The sequence below is a fragment of the Salminus brasiliensis genome, chromosome 18 (genome assembly GCF_030463535.1).
Source record: "Salminus brasiliensis chromosome 18, fSalBra1.hap2, whole genome shotgun sequence".
Taxonomy (NCBI): Eukaryota; Metazoa; Chordata; class Actinopteri; order Characiformes; family Bryconidae; genus Salminus; species Salminus brasiliensis.
Window position 1 is genome coordinate 20,842,311 of NC_132895.1, and position 13,011 is coordinate 20,855,321.

General features: G+C 41.8%; 1 protein-coding gene across 2 annotated transcripts in view; it reads right to left on the reverse strand.

Annotated features, from left to right (window-relative positions):
* Nucleotides 1-13,011, reverse strand: part of gria1b (glutamate receptor, ionotropic, AMPA 1b) — an 84,369-nt gene that overhangs the window by 50,600 nt on the left and 20,758 nt on the right. The gene's annotated exons all lie outside the window — the stretch shown is intronic.

Here is a 13,011-nt window from a genome sequence, read left to right on the forward strand (position 1 = left end):
CATGATTTTGAATACTCATGTTCTGCTTTTGTGTTTGGTTTGTTTGAATAAAGCTACATACTCACACTTGCGCCCAACCTCCTACCTGCATACGTGACATTTTGTATATCCCTTCTGCACTAGTCCTGGAAACTATGAATGTATTGTAGCTCTAAACGTCTGGGGATTTGGCTTAGCAGTTCTTCGGATTTCCGGAAAAACACACACACACACACACACACCATTGTGCTAGAGAGACTGCTGTCAGAAAGTGCTGTCCCTAAGAGCAGTAGGGGGTCTGAGCTGCTCCTCTGTGGCTATGATGAACGTGCCTTTTCATATCAGCTCTCTCACTCCGAATGTAAACCGAGCCTATGCTGAACTTCAAATGCCTTTGCTCTGTTTAATTGAAGGAAAATGGAAATGCTGGCTCTTTCGGCAGGGAGAGGGGAAAGGCAGAAGCATGTTTGAAGTCACTTAATCTGGCCATATTATGCAGAGTCTGTGGTGATCACAGCAAGTCAAGCCTGTGAAGTGTGTAGAAGTTTTTTTTTTCTTCCTGACAACCATCATCTCCACTGCTCTCCACTCATCCCCTACAGAGTAGATACTACTAAGAACTGAGGTCTAGTAGAGCTAGTGAATTTGTGTCAAACTTGGGGCAATAGCCCATCCTCTTATAAATCCCCCAAACTATTCTGCACAGTCTAATCTCTTAATAGCACACAAAGTGAGCTGGTTCTATCTCTGTTTTGGTAATCTTCATGCTGTGACCTGATAAATGAGGTTGTTGGAGATAATGACAGCATTTAAGCACGGACTGATTTGTGGAATTGCTGGCCAATGATGCCAAAGAAAAACGTCTAAAATATTACATCTACCCGTCCTAGCACTACAGAATGTTACCAATACAGTAAAATGCATGAAATGCAGATAGTTTGGCAAGGTAACTCAACATCACCTAAACATTCTGCTTTTTAGAGTTCAATACATACATTTGAAGTACATTACATACATTTACATACATCAGTCATATGTAATCATCATGCTATGACCTGCCAGCACATATAAGAATGGGAATTAATAATGATGCATCTCTAATAGCATCATTACATGCATTATGGACAGCTGTGGCCTGAAAGGTTAAAGAAGTGGGCCTGGCACCATAATTCAATCCTCTGGACCAGGAGGAAGTGGAGGGGATGTAGGAATGACCAGCGCTTTCTTTTCCTTTCACTTTCGCAGCCATTGAGCAAGGTGCCTTAATTCCAACCTGCTCCTTCGGTCATGAGGTGTCTGCCCACAACTCTGGGTGTGTATATTCACTGCCCCAATCCACTAGTATGAATGTTCACTGCCATGGATTGGATAAATTACTTTAGATTAGCGGGGCTGTGTCCCAACAACACACTACCCTACCACTACACTACACAGTTTAAAAACTAGCCACTATTAGAATTGCATTTATTAGTGTTGTTGCCACAGTAAAGGTGTATGTGAGTTGGGGAGCAGCCACAGTAGCTTTAAATTTTACCGCTTTAACATATGTAATTCTGTGACAATAAACAAATTAACACATGCACATTATCTAAAAGACAATGTCATTGATTAGATTTAATTTTTCACTTGCATTATATTTATTCCTGCCCACTTTCACAAGCATCCAGTGATCCATACGTCCGAGCTCTGTTTTTTCCAGTGAGAGATATTACCCGCCCACATCGACGCACAACCTGCAGGATGTTTGCCCGCTATGACCGCTGCAAATGAAATCCCGCACGCTAGTTACCCGCTAGTGGATCACGCAGGACCCATGGACATACACGCCTTGTGAAGACCTCTACCTGTAGCCTTCTGTCATACATGCATCACATATCACCTTTTTGCCCATTTTTGGTTTCATTGCAAATATATCGGTATGAATGCAAAGCAAACCAGGACTACAATGTAACAGTGTATCATTTTCTTGCTTGGTACAGACCAATGGACAAAGTATAAACACACCCTTATTTGTATGTATGTTTAGCATTATTTAAAATCTAGAGATGCTCAATGATTTCAGAATATTGGTATGGGCATGAGACAGTAATTCTATAGAAAATCAAAGTGTTGATAAGCTTTTCTGTGTAGGTGGATACAATTCTTATGAAACATACTGTTGTATCATTATCATTTAAATTTTATTCATGTTTTTTGTACTTTGGCACTGGCCTTCAAATCCCATATTGTTGCATTGCTAATGTACTTACAAATGCACATTTAATTTACATTTAGATCTAAACCCCGTAAAAAACCTTAAAAAATAAGTTAAATGCTTGAAGGATTTGGAACAAAAAACTAAGCAGCCAATCAGGTCTCAGCATATCTGTAGCTTCTTCAAGCTTGCTGAAAAAGCATCTCAGATAGCTCCTTATAAACTGCTTATAGTATAAAGCTGCATCAAGACAACAGGTGGTCTACTTTAAAAAAAATCTAAACTTTTTGATCACTAAATAATAACATGTGTGTTATTTTACTGAGGTAACTTTGACTGTTATTCAAATCTGCAAAATAACTACTTTTGGCTGGTGCCGTATTACTTCCTCAGACAACCATGGCTCTGGGCAAACCAAGGCTATATGTCCTTATCTGACCATTCTGCTGGTTCGCTCATAACATTCTGGATGAGGATTTGTACATGTCAGACATCCTGCTGAGAAGTTGATTGAGAGTTCAGAGTGCTGCAGTTTCTGTCTCACGCTGCAGCCCAGGTGAAATAGAAAAATAAACCTTGCCTCGAATCAGCTACCTTTATCACCAAGCTGCTAAATGAACTATGTGTTCTTGATCTCTTCAGGTTAGGCAGCTGATGGCTCGCTGAATACTGGGGGGGAGCTAATGAGAGAAGGAACCGCTGATTGTACTTCAAAGAGGAGATATTTCCCCACCATGACAGCTTGTCTTTTGGGTAGCCGACACATTGCTATAATTAGTCTTATTAAAAGGACCCCCTCTCTTATTTCGCCTCAGTCAGCTTTGATTGTGAGGTAAGTGCCTCTGCTCGTCCCAGGAAGATCTACTTTGACTACAAAGAGGTACAAAAATACATGCAAGTCACTTGCAAACGTTTCCATTTCTGTTCAGTAGACTATATCCTGCAATCAGCCCGACTGATTATTAATGAGCGATTTCAACTCACAGTTAGGACTTCCAAAATCAATTAGTAGCTCAAAGTGGTAGGTAACACAGAGGGAGATATCTTTTTAATTAGAAAACGTAACTCTTTTAGCATTAGAAGGACGTTTTGACAGGGATAAAGACATTTTTGAGCACTTAATAGTGCTTTTTCACGTCATTGAGCAGTGTGATACAGTACACTTAAAAATAAAGGCTTTGAGCAATGCCATGTAAAACCATTCCTGGCTCTGGTTTTGAGTGTAAAAGCCTAAATAAACATCACTTGATGTAAAAGTTCTTTTTCAACATGTTCTTACATGGAAACAATCATACAGGTCGGCTCCACTCTGGAAAAACTTGGTTGTTGAGCGAAATACACACACAAATACACACACAACCTTTCCTGCATGTACTTGAAGAAGAAGTAAAAAACAGCACTAGGAGATAATGTTGGAGAAAACCCTGCTACATAAACTAAGGTGTAGGTTAAGGCATAGTTAATATTAGATTTAGAATAAGGGTTAAGGTTAGGTTTAGAATAAGGGTCAAGGTTAGGTTATGGTTAGGTTTAGAATAAGGGTCAAGGTTAGGTTGAGGTTAGGCTTAGAATAAGGATCAAGATTGGGTTGAGATTAGGTTTAGAATAAGAGTTAAGGTTAGGTTTAGAATAAGGGTTAAGGTTAGGTTTAGAATAAGGGTTAAGGCTAGATTGAGATTAGGTTTAGAATTAGGGTTAGGTTTAGAATCATGATTAAGGTTAGGTTGAGGTTAGGTTTAGAATAAGGGTCAAGGTTAGGTTAAGGTTAGGTTTAGAATAAGGGTCAAGGTTAGGTTGAGGTTAGGCTTAGAATAAGGATCAAGATTGGGTTGAGATTAGGTTTAGAATAAGAGATAAGGTTAGGTTTAGAATAAGGGTTAAGGTTAGGTTTAGAATAAGGGTTAAGGCTAGATAGAGATTAGGTTTAGAATTAGGGTTAGGTTTAGAATCATGATTAAGGTTAGGTTGAGGTTAGGTTTAGAATAAGGGTCAAGGTTAGGTTGAGGTTAGGCTTAGAATAAGGATCAAGATTGGGTTGAGATTAGGTTTAGAATAAGAGTTAAGGTTAGGTTTAGAATAAGGGTTAAGGTTAGGTTTAGAATAAGGGTTAAGGCTAGATTGAGATTAGGTTTAGAATTAGGGTTAGGTTTAGAATCATGGTTAAGGTTAGGTTGAGGTTAGGTTTAGAATAAGGGTTATGGTTAGGTTGAGGTTAGGTTTAGAATAAGGATCAAGATTAGGTTGAGGTTAGGTTTAGAATAAGAGTTAAGGTTAGGTTTAGAATAAGGGTTAAGGCTAAATTGAGATTAGGTTTAGAATTAGGGTTAGGTTTAGAATCATGGTTAAGGTTAGGTTGAGGTTAGGTTTAGAATAAGGGTTATGGTTAGGTTGAGGTTAGGTTAAGAATAAGGATCAAGATTAGGTTTAGAATAAGAGTTAAGGTTAGGTTTAGAATAAGGGTTAAGGTTAGGTTTAGAATAAGGGTTAAGGTTAGATTGAGATTAGGTTTAGAATTAGGGTTAGGTTTAGAATAATGGTTAAGGTTAGGTTGAGGTTAGGTTTAGAATAAGGGTTATGGTTAGGTTGAGGTTAGGTTTAGAATAAGGGTTAAGGTTAGGTTTAGAATAAGGGTGAAGGTTAGGTTGAGGTTAGGTTTAGAATAAGGGTGAAGGCTAGACCAAGGTTTAGAATAAGGGTTAGGTTTAAAATAAGGGTTAAGGTTAGGTTGAGGTTAGGTGTAGAATAAGGGTTAAGGTTAGGTTTAGGTCAGGTTTAGAATAAGAGTTAAGGTTGGTTTTAGAATAAGGGTTTAGGTCAGGTTGAGGTTAGGTTTAGAATAAGGGTTTAGGTCAGGTTGAGGTTAAGTTCTCCACCCATACATTTGTGTACGATTCTGTATCCAGCACAGATACAACTTCTGGCAACTTGAAATCTCATCATTGTTCTCTATCGTCCTCCTGGTCCTTTGGGCAGTTTCATTGATGAACTGGATGTTCTCCTGAGTGGACTCCCTGTTGATGCCCCACTTATTCTACTCGGCGACTTCAACCTTCCATCAGAGAAACTCCAGTCTTCATGCCTTCTCCCAATCCTATCCTCTTTTGATCTCGCGTTCAACCAGTCTGCACCAACACACAGAGCAGGGAACACTCTGGACCTGATCTTCAGCAGACCTGTCCCTGCTCTGGATGTGGCTGTGACTCCTTTGGACTTCTCTGATCACCACTTTCTCTCCTTCTCACTCCCCCTCTCTGCTCCTTCAACTACCACTTCTGCAAGTTCTTCCACTCTTCACCGCAATCTTCACTCTGTTTCCCCCTCAGCTCTTGCCTCTACTGTCCTGACCACTCTTCCCCATCTTGAATCTTTCTCCTCTCTCCCACTTGAAACTGCTACAGACACTCTCCTCTCTTCTATCTCCACCTCTGTCGACCTTCTCTGCCCTTTCTCCCCTAGGTCAGCAAATTCTTTTCCACCTTCCCCGTGGCTGTCAGATGTTCTCCGCAACAACCGTAGAGAGCTAAGACTGGCTGAAAGGAAGTGGCGGAAGTCACAACACGACTCCGACCTCCACTCCTATCAGTCTCTTCTCTCCAGGTTTAGAACGGAAGTTGCTGCCGCTAAAGCATCTTACTACAGGGGGAAATTGGAATCCTCTGCATCTGACCCACGCAAACTATTCACCATCTTCTCCTCTCTCCTCAACCCTCCTACTCCCCCACCTCCCACTACCCTGTCTGCAGATGATTTTGTCTCCTTCTTTGAAGAAAAGGTTGACAAGATCCGCCGATCCTTCCCCCCTGCCTCTACCCCCCTCTCTAGACACTGCCCTCCTCCTCCCTCTTCTCTGACTTGCTTCTCTCCTCTTTCCACAGATGACCTCCTACATCTTCTCACCTCCAATAATCCTACCACCTGTCCACTAGACCCTATTCCATCCCCTCTGTTCCAAACAATCGCTCCAAACCTCCTCCCCTTCATCTCCTCTATCATAAACAGCTCTTTGTCATCAGGTCAGGTACCATCGGCCTTCAAGTCTGCCAGAGTCGTGCCCATCCTAAAGAAACCAACTCTGGACAGCTTGGACATCGGCAACTACAGACCTATCTCTCTTCTCTCTTTCCTCTCAAAGATTCTCGAACGTTCCGTCTACAACCAACTGTCTCTCTTTCTCACTCTGAACAATCTTCAGGACCCCCACCAGTCTGGCTTCAAAGCTGCACACTCTACTGAAACTGCTCTCATTGCAGTTACAGAGAAGCTCCATGCAGCTAAAGCTGCCAGACTGTCCTCGGTTCTGATCCTTCTTGACCTCTCCGCAGCTTTTAACACAGTGGACCACAAGATCCTCCTGTCTATCCTTGCCGGTCTTGGAATTGCCGGCTCTGCATGGCAATGGTTCGCATCATACCTGCAGGGACGCTCATACCAGGTAACGTGGCAGGGCGACGCGTCCGCTCCTTGTAGTCTCTCCACTGGCGTTCCACAAGGCTCAGTTCTTGGTCCTCTTCTTTTCTCACTGTACACTCACTCTTTTGGTAAAGTGATATCCTCCCATGGATTCTCTTACCACTGTTACGCCGACGACACTCAACTCATGCTCTCTTTCCCACCGTCTGACACACAGGTTTCTGCCCGTATCTCAGCATGCCTCGCCGACGTCTCGTCTTGGATGGCGGCTCACCACCTCAAACTCAACCCCAGCAAGACGGAGCTGCTGTACATCCCGGGAACTGCTGGACCAAGAAACGATCTTGCCATCACCTTCGAGAACTCACTGGTCACTCCTTCTACTGAAGCCCGAAGCCTTGGTGTAGTGATGGATGATCAGTTATCGTTCTCAAGTCATGTTGCAAACGTAACTCGGTCCTGCAGATTTCTTCTGTACAACATCCGGAGAATTCGACCCTTCCTCTCTAAAGAGGCCACCCAGGTGCTTGTTCAGTCTCTCGTCACTTCCAGACTTGACTACTGCAACTCTCTTCTGGCTGGTCTCCCTCTGCGCACCATCAGGCCCCTGCAACTCATCCAGAATGCAGCGGCACGGGTCGTCTTCAATGTCCCAAAATTTAGCCATGTCACTCCACTGCTGCGTTCTCTCCACTGGCTTCCTGTAGCTGCCGCATCAGATTTAAAACCCTGACGCTGGCCTACAAAGCCAAGAACGGACCAGCCCCTCCGTATCTGATGGCAATGGTCAAAAGCCGATCCGCACCAAGAGCCCTTCGAGCTTCAAGTACGGCTCGGCTCGACCCACCATCCCTCAAAATCCGCGGACGACAAGCGTCCAGGCTTTTTTCTGTCCTGGCACCAAAGTGGTGGAACGAGCTGCCCCTGGATGTCCGAACGGCCGAGTCGCTCGCTGTCTTCAAACGCAGACTGAAGACCCACCTCTTCAGAGAGTACTTGGACGAATAGTTCTATGGTCGCCTTATTGTATTGTGTTTAGTAATGTCTAAGCTTGGAGGTATCTTTTGTATTATTAGTCTATTCTAACTAGCTAAGGCTTTTTCTTGGGTAAATAGCAAAGCACTTTGTAAGTCGCTCTGGATAAGAGCGTCTGCTAAATGCCGTAAATGTAAATGTAAATGTAAATTGAAAAAGGCAAGGGCTATAAAATTTGTGATGATGGATTTGTAACCAGACCATTCTGTACTGCACTGCCCAGTGGAAAAACTGTGTAACTGACCATTGTCCTCAAATGTCCTCAGTAGCAAACAAAAACTTGTGGAAAGAAAAGACTGTGGATGCAGACTATAAATTATATTTAACTACAATTAATCACATAACTAATTATGTCATTGCCTGTAATTACATGTTAATACTACAGACAGTGGCAGTAATAATTCTATAATTAAGGATTTCTAAGGATTAACACCCCACTGAAGTAAACTGCATCTAATGATCAAACTGATCACCTTAGGTGTTAAGATTATGCGTTAAGTAACATATTAGTGCTCAGCAGCTATACTCATGAACTTCAAAAAGGAAACTCAGACAGTTCTGGCTGAAACTGGTGAGTTTGCTGACAGACTCTGTCTTGAAGCTACAGGATCAAAGGCTCTGCACTCCAACACAGCGTTTGTCCTGTGCTCTTTAATGATAAGCTAACTGGTCAATATGAAGGACATGCTAAATGCAGCAGAATTTCAACTTCAAAGAAACAGCAAGAGTCAAATTCCACCTGAGGCAGAGTTCAGTGCACCTTCAAAGCAGACAGCAGATCAATACCGGCACCTGCAGAATCCACAGAACACTGTTTGTAAGCACTGCCGCCTAAGCAGACCAACATGAGGAATACAAACAAGCCAGCCAATCAGACACTGCTCCCCGACAACTGACCTCGCGGCTACTGAAATATGAGGGTATGAGAGTTTAGCCTGAGACATTAATCTGCCCCATCTGGAGACCATGATCAACCGCCTCTGAGCGCAATTCATAAACTTGACCTTAGCTGACTCATAGAGAGACTGAAATGATAAGCAAATGTATGCAGTGAGATGATTTTGCATTTATCATGAGCTTAAGACTGCAAGTCTCGTCATGGGCATGAATAATTGGGGCAGTAGTAGATAAATGCTGCTGTTGTTGTAAGCTTTATTTGTTTAGCTTGTGTCAAAAAAGATAGAAGCAGCACTGTTAATTTCAGTTCCCAGTTGAGACTAAGGGAACTCCCCAAAGCAGTGTTAAGTTTAGGTTTTGAACGTGGCTAAAGCAGCCAAATACCTGACAGAATCCACAGTACACTGAAGGTCTAAGCTGTCTACTAATCTTAGCCCTACTGCATTTAATTTGCATAATACATTAACAATGCATATCATTCACTAAAAAAGTAGAATTATATTTAGATTGGAAGAGCTGTGCAGCCTAGAGATTGCAGAGGTAAGATTCTGAAACACATGCTGAAAAGTAGTGATGCACTGAATTACTGAATAATTCCATATGCATAAACCATATTACACAGACACAATTTTGTCCTTCCGTTTACTTCATTTGGGCAATAGCTGAGTTGACAGTATGAGCTCCCAAAAAAAGGAATCACCTTGCGTGTTTAAGGTGGTAGTAACTTGAGGCACTTGCACAAGGATGTTCAGGCTACAAATAGCTGCGGCGGGATTCATAGATTGAGAAGAGTCGGTACACTGCAGTAAATGTCTTGTCCGATGTGTGGAAAATAGGAGCAAAGCAGATGTTAATGATTGGGGAAAAGGAGTGATTGCATTTGAGAGTGCCAAAGGCCATAGTGTGAGGAAAGAGTACGATAATACGGGTCCACCAGCAGTGGCAAAAATCTCAGTCACTTCATTCTTGAGCAGAAATAAGCAAAGGCCTCTTGCATGTTGCTCTGCTCCACATGTTCATGTTATGCGGTTCCCTATGAAGTGTTCTTTTAGCAATTGGTTGTAAAGGATCTATGCTGATGTCTAGAAGTCACCCCTGCCCGGAAGTAAAGTGATTTTTATTCTCAAGCCGGTTTCAGTTTCAGCCACAGTTCTGACAAAACTGTCTCACAGTTCCTAGCTTAATTCATTGGACATAATTAGGTAAGGCTCACACTGGACATCTATGGTGTCATATTTGATGGTGTATGTCACAGCAAAAAGCAAGCCATGAGGTTGAAAGAACTGTCAGGGCTCTATGGTAGAGTGACCACACAGAAATCATTCCACACTACAAGGCACATGAAATCCCACTGGGAGTTTGCCAAAAGACACCTGAATGACATGAAGACTCTGCTATTTGACTACAATTCCCAACAGCATGTGTAGAGGAAATTGGGTGCTGAGCAGGGAGACTAGTCAGGATAGCTCGAGAGATAAATGTAGAAAAGTGTAGAGCCATCCCAAGCAAAAACCATTTGCTCAGTGCTCAGGATCTCAGGCTGAGGCAAAACGTTTACATTTCAATAAGATAACGAACCTGAAGCATACCACCTAATAAACACAGGAATGGCTTTAGGAAAAATTACTGAGAGTTCTGGAGTGGCCCAATTCATGTTATCCAGAGGCCTGAACCTAAACCCAATTGAGCATCTCCGGAAAATATTGCCAATAAGAATGGAAGAAACTTCCAAAAGAAATCATGTCATTATCATTTTTATTAAGTCTGCCATTGCTGACAAAGGTGTTTTAACCCTCTGAAGTCAAGTTAAATGTTTTTTAATGTTTCTATTAATATTTTGCGACAAGGCTAAGAAGACGGGTTGAGATACTCGTCTCTAACTGGTGAATTTGTGTGTCCGTCATCTGGCGCTCATCTCTAATGGGTGGATTTGTGTGGTTTTGTGTGAAACTGACCAACAGAGACGAAGCCATTGTCGTCTGCCTTTCGTATTCTAAAAACTTTTTTATTCACGCATTCCACTACTTTGTGAAGCCAAGACTCTGGTAGTCCCATTTCAAGCACCAAAACAATTCATCTAAATGAGTAAAAGTATGTATTCACAAGAAATATGAAGAATTTAAGAAATCAGACTTTAGTTTACAAGGTTTAGGGTCAGGGTATCTCTTCACACTATGCTCTAGGTCACCTGTGGTCTCATTATAGAGAGAGATGAGATTGTTCTGGACAATTTGATATAAAACATGTGGGTGTTATCTTATATGCAAGTGCCTTTAAAGGCAAATTTAAGATATGCAAAAATCTAGAAAATGCCCTTAGGCTCTAGAGTATTAACCAAGGACTTTGTGAAGGGTCTGATTACTTATGTAAATGAGATTTCCTTCTTTTATTTTTTGTTAATAAACTTGCAAAACACTCCAAAAACTTGGTTTTGCATTGTAATTTAGACTGATGAAAACAATAAACTGAATCCATTTTAAAATGGGTTTTGAAACATACAAAGAGTTGGAAAACTTGAAAGCATCTGAAAACTTTACAAATGTAATGTATATTTACATTCAAGCAAATTCAGAATATGCATTTTGCCCCCAAACTCTAAAACTAATTTAAAAGTCATTTAACTATACCAAAATCTCAACCCCCACATTTATCTTTCCAGTATCCCACAGTAACAAGTCTGCCTCCTACTAAAATGCTCTTTATAGCCCCTCCAGAATATAAAACTAGAAGACATGCTAAAGCAGAGATTTGGTAATTAGAGTGGGATACTTTGGTTTTGCACCAGAACGCCAGAATTGGGGCTGTCAAGTGTTAAAGCACAGTGCGCTGGCCACAATGCCATTCATTAAAAGACTGTGTCCTATTGCGTTTCAAAATGCTTTCCCAGCTTTTTGGCCGCGCTGTCGCTCTTTCCTCGCCAGCATCGTTGGAGCAGGTCTCGGCAGCTGTGAAATTGCCTCACACCGGCGAGCAAAGCGGCTTTATCGCCCACTGAGCAGCACTAACCTGCAGATAAGGCTGGAGAGCGAGAGAGCGCACGAGTGAGACAGCGAGAGAGAGCGAGAGTGCATGCGAAAGAAAGAAAGAGAGAGAGAGAGAGAGAGAGAGAGAGAGAGAGAGAGATGGACACCGCATGCTATCTGTCTTGCGTTTTAGTGTCGTGTCACGCTCCTGCAGCAAAAGCGATAAGAGTGGAAGCGAAAGGAGATGAGCTAAAGGCCGGGGAGAAGGAGGTTTGGCCCACTGTCGAACTTACCTGAACATCGCACATTCGCCAGATGTCACGCCAAGACACAAATTGAATTTCCGTTTCTGTCCATGTTCGCTTGCAGCCAATTCAGGGGACTGTTTTCGTTTTAATCAAAAAACGCTGCTCCTTGTTGTGAGGCGATTTTTCCTGACTGCCTTTTTCACATCTTTGTGGAGATAGACACGTTCTATCCATCCAGCTTATTACAGTTTAGCTCCGGAAACATCTGTGCGGACTGGCAAGTGGACGTTTTGGAGGCTGTGTTCATTTAATTACCTACCATCTCCACATGATGCTCAATCCCCTGTGCATCAGTTTAAAAAAAGAAGTGGATCGAGTGCCTTATGCAAAAAACTATGCCTTATGCCTACTATACCTGAATCCCTGGAAAAGACTTCTTTCTTCCATAATACTGCAAGATACATTGTTTGTTGACTGTTACTGCATCATTGGACTATTGCAATATTGGACAGTACTGATATCACTAAAGGCTGTAATATGCAAATAAGCCTTTTCTGTTTGTGTTAATGTACTCAGATTATCCTAAACTGCTAAAGATGAGTTTGTATAGATGTGTCTTCATTAATTATCAAAGCATTTAAGTGATTCAACTAACAAATATGTTTGTTCAAAGTAATGCAGGGTAATATGTGTTTAATTATGTCACATCAAAGGTTTCCATACAGGAAGGCATATTACAATCGCAATATGGTATTATATGGTACAATATGTTCATATTGTACTAGTCCTGGACTATAGTGTAAAGTGCTACCGCAGGTCGCAGAAAGCCGCTCAATTCAGTATGCCCACATCCAGACAATCCTTTGTGGTGAGTCCTGGATGCAATCATTTAAAACATGAAAATCTGTCCTTCCTAAAGATTCTTTAGCTTTCTGTGAAGCCTAAGAACCAAGCCTGCACAGCAACTGATTACATTAACTTTTAGAAGCCTATGGTTTCTACTAGAAAAAAAAATAGATACAGTATAATATTCCAACATTCTGCTTTTAAAAGAGGTACGGATACACAAAGGTCCAAATCAGGGCCGGGGTTAGAAATTAGCCCCCCCTCCAACCCCATTTACCTTAGTAAACCCCAGTCACAACATTTGTTATACACTATACTCTATGTAGTGATGCCTACCATTACCATTAGTCTTAGCCCAGTATGCCAAAAAAGGATTAAGCCTTATTTACAAGTTTACTGGTATGAAGATAAAATCCGCCGCATTCACACAACTCCCGGA